General features: G+C 52.2%; 1 protein-coding gene across 3 annotated transcripts in view; it reads right to left on the reverse strand.

Moving 5' to 3' along the window:
- Window positions 1–11,045, reverse strand: part of CORO2A (coronin 2A) — a 51,702-nt gene extending 40,657 nt beyond the window's left edge. The window contains exon 1 of one of the 3 annotated variants that reach the window (XM_083816491.1): window positions 10,910–11,045. The gene's annotated coding sequence lies outside the window, so the exon portion shown is untranslated. Of the gene's footprint in view, window positions 1–9,999; window positions 10,020–10,909 lie in introns of those variants that run through there. The other 2 variants (XM_083816494.1, XM_083816493.1) reach the window with 2 other exon arrangements.
- Between the last annotated feature and the right edge of the window lie 79 nt (window positions 11,046–11,124).

An 11,124-nucleotide genomic window follows, 5' to 3' on the forward strand; every position in this document is an offset into this window, starting at 1 on the left:
CTGTCAGGGACCACAGCCTCAGGCAGCCACCAAGAGGCTGCCACAAGAAAGCTCAGACTGTTTTGGGTAGGATCCCCCAGCACATTGTAAAGAGAAGCCGTGTCATGAAGAACAGCCTTCACTGCTTCAGGGAGCTGCTGCAAACCAGGTGCTGAAGTCGACATTTATCTTCACTCAGGTCCATGAAGGGCTGTGTTTACCTCAAGGCCATGGAGAGGCATCGAGCAGGCCATGCGGCCCGCAGGTTGCATAGGAGGCCACGGGGCTGGGAATTGCCCACACAGGGTCTGTTGACAGATCCTGGACTTCCCAGAAATAACTATAGACAAGCATCACTTCTAGCCCGAGCAATGATATGATTCACCCAGTGGCACCATCGCTGCCACTCTGCTGCCAACGGTGCCTGGAGCTCCACGTCCTAGCAGATGACTCCTCTCCCTCAGGCACGGGGACTGAAATACTGCCTGGCTGCACATGAATTCCCCTGGGCCACAGGAGAAGTTGTTTCATGAATATTTTTAAGCCAATGTCAGTCAGAAATCACGCTGAAGAGAAGGGCCCACCCTGCAAAGAGCAAGAGGACACTTTTGCTCCGTTGATGCAAAGCCAGCTTGTGCATCCCAGAGGGGACTGTGAGGACGAGCCCATTTTCTGTCAGATCGACCTCCCTCTTCACCAGATGTCCCATGTTTGCTGCACGTGGTGCCCCTACCCTGAAAGCTCCGACAGAAAAGAAAGATGTGGCGCTGAGGAGACAAATGGCACCAGTGAACACGTTCCTTAAGAACCAAAGTGACCCTGAAACTCAGCTCATTTTCATTGCGCTTATCGGAGCTCCCAGGAAGGGCAGGAGGCGATCTGAGTGAGGCAGAGGAGGGGGCCAGCCCAGCCTCTTGGGAGAGGGAGCCCCTCCTTCTCCCGGTTCAGCTCCAGCCTACCAAGATAGCCTGTGTACTCCAAGAGAAAGATAAAGCCAACTTGCCTGCATTCTCCAGAGACAATACCCTCTTTCACTTTGCTGGTTACCTGGGCAGCAAAGAAAATATTATTGCTTATCAACTTCCTTGTGAGTACTAATGTGCTGCTGAATTCAATGAGAGGGCAAATTCCACCTCACAGAGCTTTTCTACCCTGGCAAGAACCTGTTCTGTTATGAAAGAAAAGCAAATACAACAATCCCGTTTCAAAGAGCAATAAAAACTCCAAGCCCCCTCACCCCCACCAAAAAACTCAGCATAAAGAGGAAGTGATGAAACGCATGAACTTTAAGAGACGTTGCCACATTTCTTGGCAGAAAGGCAGCCTTGAAAAACCTCATCATCTGACCTTCTGCAAGCTCAGCAGTTTCTCCTGAAACCCAAACACTGTGCTCTCGCTCTTCTGTTTCACAGGAAGAAGCTTCCTGCCGTCCAAGGCCAGGACGGCCTCTGAGCTTCAGGAGCCACAGCTCAGTTCCCTGTTGAAAAGCCACAGCCGGGTCTCAGGAGCCTGCCACATTGAGAAGGTAGGGATCTCTGGTCCCACTGCTCTTTATCGTGAGGTCTAAGCACGCTTGCAGACACCGTGTGGCACATGGGTTCTTTCAGGCATGCCTGCTCAAGTAGAGAAGGCTTTCCCTGCAGCAAAGCTATCACTGGTTTGGGGGATTTGGCCACCTTTAGGGAATCCCAGTTAGTTAGGCACTTAGTTAGTGCCTAAAGGAGTCCCAGAGGTTAGAGACCTTCCCAAATCTTTTCTGCCTAGCCAAAGAGCCGTGGGTGCCACTAGGGCCTGAATGCATGAGGAAGCATGAAGTGGCCAGTGGGATGGTGAGGCGGTGGAAATGCAAGTGCAGATGTTTCTCCTGAGTTCTAGGGGGGCTTGTAGGCTACACACTTCAGATGAATGTCTGAAAATGCAGCCCTTACTTGAAGGCAGGAGGGCTCAGGAGAGGTCTTGCAGCCTGGCACATGAGGAAAGCACAAGCGGAGATGCAAGGGGACAGCCTACAGGGCCTGCCCTCTGGGAGTCTCCAATCCAGCTTCACAGCAAACCTGTCCACAGCCCTAAATTGGGGCAGATGTGAAACCTTCCAAGGAGGAAGGGTCCCACCTGCCTGATCCCAAGGCTGCACCACTGTCCTGAGAAAGAAGCTTTCTCGAGTGTCTGACCTACTTCCCTCCAGCTGCAGCCAGCATCCTTTTTTTCTTGTTACACGGCCACTGCCAAGAACAGTTTGGCTCTGTAACTCTTCCAGGAGTTGTATACTACTCTATTCTACTATTGGTAAATCAGTTTGGCAGCAACAAATACAGGTACCTAGTAGAATAGAGAAGAACCTGCCATGGATTTCCAAGTCATAAGCCAGCAGCAAAGGGAAACTTTCCCTGCCCCTCTGGGAATGATGACAACAGGATCTTGTTCTTTGAAAGGCAGCCAGCAGCATCAGAGGTCTTCTCTGAAGCCCAGAGGTGCAGAGTTCTTCCCCCTTCCTTACCAGCATCATCTGCATAGAAAAACATTCAGGGTGCCAAAGAAAAAAGAAGTGGGGGGAGCTCTCCCACACATACACAGTACTTGTGGAATTGATTTATTATTCCAGTTGAGGCTTTTCTCTTTGTTGTCTGATTAAATCAAAGTATTATATATAATACATATATATACACACACATATATAATATGTATTATATTTATATATATATTATATTTATATATATATATTATATAACATTATATATAAAATAAAATAGATATTTTTTATATCTATAAAATGTATAAAATTCAGTTGAGGCTTTTCTCTTTGACTGTCTGATTAAATCAAAACTGACATCTCTCTGTTCTCTGGAAAATTCCCAACTCGCTTTTGAGCTCTCTAACAGTAGGTCCCATTTATCTGAGACATGACAAGCCAGCAAGAGTGCGTGGCAAAGGCGGGTGTAACAGATGCAAAGACTCTCTTCTGCCACATCTCAAGTCTGAAAATCAATTCACCATCAGGAGCAGAGGTAGCCAGTTCATTTTAGCTCTTTTCAGTTCTTACTCCAGCTTTGATTTATGCTGGCTAAGTATGAGGGCTACCTATGTTTTCCCTGCCAGAGAAATGAGATGCTGTGCCCATTCACTCGCCCACTGGGCTTGGCAAATGCACAGTGCCTGGGAAAACAGTGGCATTACTCTGAGCCTAATCCATCAGAGCAGGTGCAGGAGTAGTGTTCGGTTCAGACTGGGAGCACACTTTTGAAGCAAATCTTCTCATCACTGCCATTTACCACACTCCAGCTTTCATTGCAAAGCAGTCTTGCAGCATGCAGACAATATGCACTCTGGATGAAACTAAGGGTGTTCCAGGATCACAACTCCATCTGCTAATGGGACAAACAAGGTCAAACTAAAACTTTTAAAGTGCCTATGGTTATAAGGTCCTGGAGCCACCTGTTTCATGCCACAGGTCTACTTCTCTTGCACTGTAGACTTGGCTGTAGCTAACACAGAGATGACCTAGGTGACCTCAGTCACTGCACGCTTTTCCACACGCCTCTCTGTTTGCCCTTCAGCCGTGCCCATCTTCAGATGTGACTGTTTTCTTGACCTCCTCTCCTCCAAGTAATGCTCTCTTTGACATTGTTTTTGGGTGTAACTCCACCTCTGACCACTTCCTTCAGCATCACCACCCAGCCACTGCTCTCCTCTGTGACCAGTCCCCTCTCCACACCTCCCATCTATCAGCAGTGAAGACCAACCTCTCTTCCCATATAGCAGTTTTTTTCCTACATGCTTCACTCCTGCCTGTGCCCACCTCTTTGCACATCTCCTCTGGTACCAGTTCTGACCATTTTCCAGCTCTGTCCTCCTGCACCACCTTTCTCCAGCCCTCCCAGCTGAGGAGCACCCTGAGCACAAACTCCGCGCTCCAGCCAAACTCCACCCTACAGGCTTCCTCTCTTTCTCTCTACTGCTGCTGCTTTCCAAACCAGCCTATTTCTCCAGCTTAACTGATATCCATACCAACAATCTTTTCTCTGCCTTTGAGTCAGCTCTGGGCATCTGTGCCTTAGGGATTTTTTGAGCCAAAGGCTTATCTGTCTGTTTAGCCAGCCCTAATGGATTTTCCGCCTGCAGATTCATCTAATGGCTTTTCTTGAACCACATCCTCAACATCCTGTGTCAATGAGTTCCACTGTTTATCTGTATACTGTAGTTCCTGGGCAGTGATAAACAGAGGAACAATCACTCCCTATCTGAACTCTCCATCCCATCATCCTACCATATGTCAAAGGCCACATGTCATATCCCTCCCCAGGCATACCTTTTCCAAGGTAAACAGTTGTCCCAGTGCTGCCTTTTCTCCTGCACTACTCGGTCCTCAATGAGCTTGCAGAAAGCTAGAATTGCATGAGGCATTCATGACACGGCTGCACAGTAGGTGTATCCAGACAGTATTTGATCGTCTCAAAGTGCCAGTAGGAGAAAAAAAAAAAAAAAAAAAAAAAAGGGAGAGAGAGAGAGAGAGAGAGAGAAAAAAGGGTTGAGGGAGAAAAAAAAAAAAAAAGGAAATGAAAGGAAAGGAAAGGTTGCACAGCCCTTGAAGTCTGGCTGTGAATTAAAGCAGCATTTGAACTTCTGATATAATGCAGACCAGGCAGCTTGGAATGTGATTTCCATTCCATTTTGCTTCCTTAGGCAGCAGAAACAAAGACTGTCTGTGTGAAGAAGAGTGAGAAGAAAAACACTGGGTAGGACACACTGGGCAACACTGCACCTGACTGGGTATGCAGTGTTCCCTGGGCAACTTAAACGCACTCATGGAATTGTATCTGTAGTCTCAGGCTATTCAGTACCAGAGAAAGTCTTCAGGCTCCAGGAAACTTCTGCAGACTGCTCAAAGCCAGAAGAGAGTCCAGTCCCCGCGTCTGCTCAGAGAGAGACAACACCAAGCAGGAATCAGCCCCATAGAGAGGTTCCTGAGCAGGCTTGAGGGCTGCAGGTGGGATACGATGGGGTGCCCTGCAATGCCAGGGAACTCCAGGCACAGGAAGGAGAGCAGGCAATGACACAGGCAGATATGGCAGTAAAGAAAGGGGAGGGATTTCAGAAAGAGCTCAGCATTTAGGAAGAACTTTCAAAATTGCTTTGAAAGACTTGTCTTTCTGCAGGAGTTTAAGACACTTGCAGGTTTCCAGACATACATACCAAAAGACACCAGGCAGTCATCTGCCCGTACTGCCGGTGGCCAGGGACAGCAAAGTCACACAGCACTGGCAGGCTTGTAAAACCCTTCAGTGCCACATACGGTCTCTGTGCCACTGATCTTCCAAACCCTCACAACTGAGCCTGACTGCAAGACAGGCAGAAACAAGAGTATAAACACTGCTATACCATTTTAATACGTAAGTTACAAGCCATCTTGAAGTCACAAAAAAAAAGTTTATGTTGCAAGTCATACTTTCAGGGAAGGAAGAATGACACCTGAAAACTCCTCAGAAATAGACAAAACTGTGCACAAGATAATGACCTTAGTTTCACTGACTTCTCAGAATGGGAAGAAAGAGAAGGTAAAGAAATTGCTGCTTCAGTTCCCTCTTTACACATCAAAAAGACCCACTCTTGATTAAGCTTAAGAAGTCTTCTTCCACTAACAGCCCACAAAGGGCTGGGCACCAAAAGCAAGTGCTCAACACTAAGAGACTCCCCAAAGTAGTAACAAGAGGTTTATTGAAACAGTCTTTGAAATGTTTCAAAGAATGGATGACCACAACATTCCCAAAGACAGACACCCTTTGATATTTTGCCTCCATCCAGTGGACAGACCCACAAGCAGATGCATGTGCTGTGGCAGAAATTTAGGGATTGCAGCCACTCTCTCAAGTTCAACACTCAGCAACACACTTAGAAAGATGCAAGGGAGATAGGGTTCCAGTATGGGTTTTCTTGGTTTAACTCCTTGGAACTTTGTTCCCTAATAGCTTTTCCAGGTTTTCTCTTTTACTGCACTCACAGAGCCACAGACGAATTTAGGCTGCTAGGGACTTTTGAGGGTCCCTAGCCCAACCTCCTGCTCAAAGCCCCTGCATCAGGTCAGATTGCTCAGGGCCATGTCCAGGTGTATTATGAAAATCTCAAAAGGTGGAGGTGCTACAAGCAAGCAAACTATCCTTTTAGCCATCCCTGTCCAGCTAATAACTCTGACCAGAGTGTGACCTTTGCAGGATGCTGCCTACTTCCAGAGAATGCCGCTGTCTGTGCTGGATGGCATTATTTAGAAAATCACCTTGTTCAAGTTGCTAGCTATGTATCATCCTGTAAAGCTCTCCCCGTGACTCGCCCTCTCTGCTGCTGAAAACACAACTACCTCTCAGTTTTTCCAAATAATAACTTCTGCCTCCAGCTACTGGATCTTGTTCTGGTTTGTCAATCAGACTGAAGAATCCATTATCTAAAAAGATACGTGAGATTTCTGAGGTCTTTTACTCTCCACGCAAACCAAGAGCTCACCAAAACACAACCTGGATGCCAATAAAGATGAAAGTGTTGACTTTCCACTTGAGGATTTACCCCTCTCAGTGAGGGGTTGGGCTGGGATTGCTTGTTTGAGGAATTTGTTTGCTTGGCAGGCTGCACCAGACCCTGCACAAGGCTTAATGTATGGCAGGTGGCACAAGTCTCAAATAGATGCAAGGGGCCATAAAGCCAAGCCCTTCAAACCCTGGCTAAGCCTTGTAACAAGTGCCATGATTTCTAAAACTGTGAGGCACTGAAACTCCTATTGATTTCTGTGGAAGACGTCAGATGCCAGGCTATCATTAGCAAAATCAATCTTTTCAATTAAGACTTCAGGTATCAATTACTGACATCAAGACCTCTGCAAATTCGAAGAGAAACATGAGCCACCACCACGACCGGAGTGGGAGGGGGTGAGGTGAGAGGCTCTGATCCTCCCTGACTGTAAGGAAAAAAGCCTCTATGCATAGGAGGAGCCAGATGTTATGAGAACAGGAACTTGAAGCAATGCTATTCTGATTTTGTTTTTGTTCCTCTGTGTATGTATTTTGGTATTCAAATTAAATTAGAGAAAACGGCAGAGGAAAATAATGCAAACTAATTACATTTAAGTAGATGTTAGCAAGACAATCTTTGACTTCTTCTATCCGTCTACTGCAATTAAAGAGCTGTCTGGGTTTTCTGTGCCTATTACCCTGCAATTTTGTTGCCAACACAGGCTCCTTTTAGGGGGCAGATCGAATGGAAGAAACCGGAGGATGACAAGGAATATCGGTCCTTCCTGACATCTTTCGTGTCACCAGACAGCGTTTCCAACAACGTCAATACGAGGTTCCTTAGAAAGGAGCGCAGCAGCTGTGCCAGCAGCTCGGGCACGAGGGCAGCTACACTTTCCTAAGGTTTTGTGTTATTTCGGGTTTGACTCACGGGAAGCAGCACTTCAAGGGTGCTTTGGGCAGACGGGCAAACATGCTCCGCGGCCACATTACCCTTGGGCGTGGCTGGAGCGGGACAGGCAGCTTGAGGGGAGATCTGCCACACCGGTCCCGTGCTTGGAGATGCTCCAAATTCACCTGCTGCATCAGGCCGTTCGTCAAACCACGGTGAGGGCAAGGTCAAAAAAAAAGGTGTTCGTCTACCAACACTGCCCATGGCTCACCTAAAAGCCACGATGGCATCCAAAGCTCTCCAAGCCTGCCAAGGAGGATTTCAGCCTTCTGCACTGACATGCAGCACGGAGGGTTAAAACCACGGTATCTGTAGAGCCAGGACTGCCTAATTTTTGCTCTCGGGAGTAGGCCCGGTACTTGGCTCCTGCCTGTGCCTGTTTTTCTGACTGTCAGCCAGGAGGTCGGTCTCGTATTCGCTTTCACAGGTGTAACCCTGACGCAGCGGCCTTGGCTCGCCTCCTCTTCCTGGGAGAGCCTCTCCCCTGGCGCTGCCTCCTGCAGCAGGAGCAGGATGGAGTTCGGCCTCCCCTGTTTCCCTGGGAGTTATCTAATCAGGTTCCCTGGACTTTGCCTCGAAGTCAGCCATAAAAATACCACAGACACCATGAGTTTCTGCTGCTTCTCCTTCCTTATCATCTCCCTCGGTGACTTTGTCCCACCGAGGGAGGGAGGCAGTGCAGACACGGAGGTGAGCAGAAGGCCGCCTCCTTGCAGCTGGGAGCCTCCGTGCTTCCTGGCACAGAGATAGAGAGCACGGCAACCCTCCGGCCCGGAGAGAAACCCTTGTGCAAACCAGGGCCCAAAGGATGCTCCAGAGGGAGAGGGACGGACCGAGAGGCCCGGCTCTGGGCTGTGCTCCACAAAGTGTGAAGCGGTATGAAATAAAGCAGGCAGCTGGTCAGGAGGGAAAGGGGGAACAGGGCTTGGAGCTGCAAGGTGTTCCTGCTGTGGGCACATCCCAGCACTTTAGAAAGAGCTGTGCCTGGCTGAGGGTCAGAAAGTCCTATTCAAAGCGCCTTGGGAATAGTAAGCGTCAGCATTACCCTAACACAGCCCTGTAGGGTGTATTTTCAAAACGAAGAATTGCTGGCAAGCCTGTCATACCGCAAAGGGGAAATCCCTGGAAATACTAGGCCAGTTTGGCTCCCGCTCGCAAGCCTGCGTAGCCCTGTGTGTGTCAGCACCCCCCTGGCCCACGCAGCCTCCCGGATGATCTCAAGGTCTTTCCTGTTTCTTCCGCGGAGGGGCAGAAGGCGCGCCGGCCTAATTGCCGTGAGCCGCCGGCTGCCTGCCCCAGCCAGCTCTCTGCAGCCAGCGCAGCCACGCGTGCACCTGCGGGAAGCCAGGAGAAATCTCCTCACCACGGCCTCTCCGTGCCGTGCATGGCAGAGGGAGAGCAGGCCACCTGCGGCCCTGCCTTGTACCCTGAGATGCTTGAGTGGAGCATCGGGCCTGGACTGCTGGGGGCAGCCATCCTGGGACAGGCCTCCCTCCGCCCCAGTTCTTCACAGAAGGGTCCCTCACACACCATGCCACATCCCATGAGGGTGTCGTCCCCCCCCCCCCAACAATGTCCCTGCTGTGGAAATCAGGGCCCACCAGGCTGGGACGAAGAGTTCACACTGGGCAAGTAACACAAAAACATCGGAGGAGCACACAACACAACACACGAGGAGCCTGCGTGGCCACACAGAGCACAAAATCCACCTTAGCTTGCCTCCGAGGCAGCGGTGTCTCACTGCTGAACATCACCTTCCCTTCCAGACATTTCCCAGGGCTTTCAGGTCTCTGCCTACATCCCCCCTGCACCCCATCGGACAGCACCGGACAGCCCAGAAATCCCAGAGGAAAGTGAAAATGGCCCTGGTGCAGGCCCCACGATCCAGCAGCAGGCCCCGTGCCAAGCCACCGAGAGACTCACAGGGAAGCAAACCCCCAGAAACCCACCACGGAGCCAGACATCCCCCGTCCACTCGTTATCCAGCCACTAATAAATTTAGCAGACGCAGAAAAGTTCGCAGTGGTGTCCGCTCGCTGCAATGTTCCCCAAGAAACCTGCTCATGGTGGGACAAACCAAGTGATCCAAGAGGAAGGCAGAATTTACTCAGGAGCACAAAGCAAGAAGCCCATCTCAGCTCCAGATACCCCGAGCCGCTGGCAGGAAATCCACCTGCTGTGGAGACACAGATGGGAGCCGGGCTGATCGGTGGGACCGAGGTGAGCCACGCAGCCTCCCTCTGTGCCCCTCGCGAGCTGGCACAGGCGCACGGGGCTGCGCTGCCCCCCGGGAAGGGAGGACAGGAGGAGCCCGAGGCAGAGCTGTGGCGCAGGCGGCGGGGCTGTCTGGCTCTTTGTCCAAACACCCGTCGGTACCTGCGCCTCCAGTTTCCGCGGGCGAAGGCAGATGATGGGACTTGAATTGCTGATGTGGCCTAATGGATCGAAGGAACGTGAAATACCTCTCACGGATGGAGTAACAGCTCGTCTGCAATGATGCTAAGCCAGCAAACAACCTCAGCACCGAAGGAAACACCTCCTTCGCGCCTTGTCTCTCAGGAGCAATCAGCTCACCTCTATCTCGCCTCCTGAAGCCTTGCTTTAGTTTCCTGAAACGCAGACACCAAAACGTGAACTCCCTGCGTGTCTCCATGAGTCACTCCCTATCTCCGATCAAACCGCGAGGGATCGGAGCTCTCCAAAGAGGGCACAGCCACTGGCAGAACAAAGGGAACAACAGGGCCACGCAGGATGATCCTATCCTTTGTTAAACCTCCAGGGAGCCTGCCTTGGGAAGGTAAAAGGCGACCAACATCCAACCCCTCGCAAGGGTTGCCTGAGACCTCTGCAGACAGAAACCACTTCCCTACAGCACCCAGGAGGCCAGAAGCGGTTCAGCCCGTCCAGGCGAATTCCCTTCAGGGGGACTGCAGAGAGCACACCGCCTGCTCGGGGGCTGTCAGCGAGCAGGGGGCCGGGGACAGCCAGGGATGCTGCGGGGCTCTCTTTCTGCCCTCCAGAGCCGGGCAGGGAGGGCGCCGCTCCCCGCAGGGTGAACAAGGGATGCTCGGCGAGGCGCTGCCCACCGGGGGGGTGGGGGGAAACCTGTTCGCAAAGTGCTGTCACCGCCGCACAGCCCGGCCTGCCTCCTCCCTGCCACAGCCTCGGGACCAAAACGCTCCCCACGGCAGGGGGCAGCGCTCAAAGCGGAGCCCCCGAAGCCGGCAGCGTGGCTGTCACCCTGCCCTGCGGGCTCCCACCCCAACCCCCCCCCGGCCCCAGCACAAAGGGACGGCTCCGCACAAAGCCGGGTGGGGCCGGCGGCAGCCCCGCACCGCGGCACCGGAGCCCCCCCACCCCCCACCCCCAGGGGCCCCGTTCCCCCGTGGGCACCCCCCGGTGCCGGGGGGGATCCGGGGGATGCTGCAGGTGCCGCGGAGCGCCCTCCCCGCGCGTGTCCCGGCCCCCCGCCCTGGCCTCCTACCTTGCCGCCGGCGGCCGGGGTCCGGCAGCCCGCAGGGTGTGCACATGGGAGCCGAGCCGAGCCGAGCCGTGCCGAGCCGTGCCGCGCCGCCCCGGCCCACTCCCCGCCCCGGCCCGCCCCCCACGCCGCGCCCCGCAGGCAGCTGGCACCCCTGGGTGCCCGGTGGGAGCGGGGAGGTGCCGTGCGAGGGAGGGAGGGAGGGATGGGGCTGGTCC

The sequence above is a fragment of the Anser anser genome, assembly GCF_964211835.1.
Source record: "Anser anser genome assembly, chromosome: Z".
Taxonomy (NCBI): Eukaryota; Metazoa; Chordata; class Aves; order Anseriformes; family Anatidae; genus Anser; species Anser anser.